We start from the raw sequence: 2,500 nt of genomic DNA on the forward strand, positions 1-2,500 counted from the left end.
AAACACAGAGGGATTAAGTGGTATAGATCGTAATACTAGACCACTATCTTGTTTTCGTATTGCTCTACGAATAGGAAAATAAAAAAATAAAAAAAAAAAATCGCCATCCCCCCAGAGTCTATTAAAACATGCTGCGCCATTCCTCCAGGGTTGTAATTCTCCTAAGAAACAAATTCATTGTTACAATGCGCTGTGGCAGCAGTGTAACACAAAGCAAACCTGACGCTTTTTCATACATCTCATGAAAACACAGCATTCATCACAGTCGTCCAAGTTGAAGCCAAAGAGACACAGAGAAACACAAATACAGCAACAACGAGAAAACCCCATGCTGAAATCCTCCCCATTGTCAAGGTCCTCCTTCCATAGCAACGGAATATTGCGAAACAACAAAGGCTTTGTGGGAGACTGCTGCTTGTTGCTTCCTCGGACAAAAGGCGATGACACGTGTCTTCTGCTCACCCGCTTTCTTCTGCTCCACTCCAGAGCAGGACTGAACTGATAACCTTGGTCCATCACTGCTTTGCGGACTCCTGGCAGCGAGGCAGTCTGACATGTCTCAGCAGAACACCATTCACGCTACGGTATACGCACTCCCACGCACTCCTACTCGCCTCAACATCTCCTTTCATCTCTCCTACACAGTTTGCACCCCTTGCATGTGTGTCTCGCTCTCTGGCTCTATCCCTCGCACTCTTTCTCTCTCACTCCCTCTCTCTGCTTCTTTGCTGATGAATATTGAGAAACACTGCACCAATATCTTACACCTCAATTAGTCTCACAGATCCGATTTTGACTATTACTGTAATCTAAAGTCTGAGAACAATCTAGGTGGGTGATTATCCATTCTGGGTAAATGATTACTAGGCTTCAACATTTTGTGTTTTATATTTGCTGTAGGCGAATATATAGGCGTGCAATTGGCAATTGGCAAACTCTTTCTTCCTACTGGGAAAAGTTGGGAAAAGAAGACTAATAAGAATATATATTCCGCCACTGGGAATAGAAGACAAGCAAAAAAATCTTTAAGTCTTCTGTAGAAGTACACTCATTTGAAGGAGTCGCTCTTCTGCAGAATGTCTCCTTAACAATAGATGAGATAAGGCGACAGGACCCCTGGGTCCTAGATTATGTGTCAGTTAAACTTTCGTATAGGTCCCAATACACCAAGCCGCCATTATTCCTCCAAAAGAAAAGAAAAGATCTTTGGAAGACATTTACACCGTCAAATATTTCCACCGTTTAATATTTCTGCCATAAAATATTGAAAGGCAGACTTCCACTCCCTGTGTTTTAGACACTTTGTTGGTGTTGAACTGACATAAAACCTGCGCTGTGACCAGCCTCTATGATCTTCTCCCATTCCAACATGAAGGAGGCGCTTCATCCAGAATGGATGAAGTGAATGCCAGAGTGAGACGTTACTGGCAGTGGGTGCTTCAGTGAGGGGGTTTGTTCGAACGTGTGTGTGTGTGTGTGTGTGTGTGTGTGTGTGTGTGTGTGTGTGTGTGTGTGTGTGTGTGTGTGTGTGTGTGTGTGTGTGTGTGTGTGTGTGTGTGTGTGTGTGTGTGTGTGTGTGTGTGTTTGTGCGTAGGTATGTGTGTGTGTGTGTGTGTGTGTGCATAGGTATGTGTGTGTGTGTGTGTGTGTGTGTGTGTAGTGTGTGTGTGTGTGTGTGTGTGTGTGTGTGTGTGTGTGTGTGTGTGTGTGTGTGTGTGTGTGCTCGCCCATGAAAAAACAAAATTTCTCTCAACTGCTCCTCTACAATAGTAGAAGTGAGCCTTGTAAATGTGTAATGCTTCTCTTTTGCGTCTGATATTGAAGATCTTTGTCCAAGATTCGTGTCCATGGTTTCACGTTGATAACGATTTCAATTAAACTCCGTAAATCACTGAGAACTATTAAGCCACAATCTTTTTGAGACGTCTGGATATTCTAAATTATGAATAATGCCTGAAGCAGAAGATCTCATTTTACCGCTTCACATGCCTTCTGACCCTGAAAAGTAATATCAGTGATGTGATGTCATTTTTATATTTCTCTCATTTCACTTGGATGGAGTTGGATAGAGTAGCCTTGGTTTAATTGTTGACTTCCCTGGATCGTGAATGAACTTGTAGCACTTCGACGAAATAGGCCTGTGCCATCAGGAAACAATTTCACCCTGTCTAACCCTGTCTAACCCTGTCTAACCCTGTCTAACCCTGTCTAACCCTGTCTAACTCTTTCTAACTCTGTCTAACTCTGTCTAACTCTGTCTAACTCTCTAACCCTCTCTAACTATCTCACCCGGTGGAACCCTCTTATAGTTAGTTCGTTTTTTAGATAGTTCGTTTATTGTCCCAGAGTGAAGAAGATTTTCAACAAAACTGTCCAGCACAAGGAGAAACCAAAATTACACCTCACACACATCGATCACACCACAGCAGCAGACACTGATTCAATCACAAGAGAACCAACAACACCGCTCGCACAAATCATCACGGAACAGCGCCGAGCA

The sequence above is a fragment of the Gadus chalcogrammus genome, chromosome 8 (genome assembly GCF_026213295.1).
Source record: "Gadus chalcogrammus isolate NIFS_2021 chromosome 8, NIFS_Gcha_1.0, whole genome shotgun sequence".
Lineage (NCBI taxonomy): Eukaryota > Metazoa > Chordata > Actinopteri > Gadiformes > Gadidae > Gadus > Gadus chalcogrammus.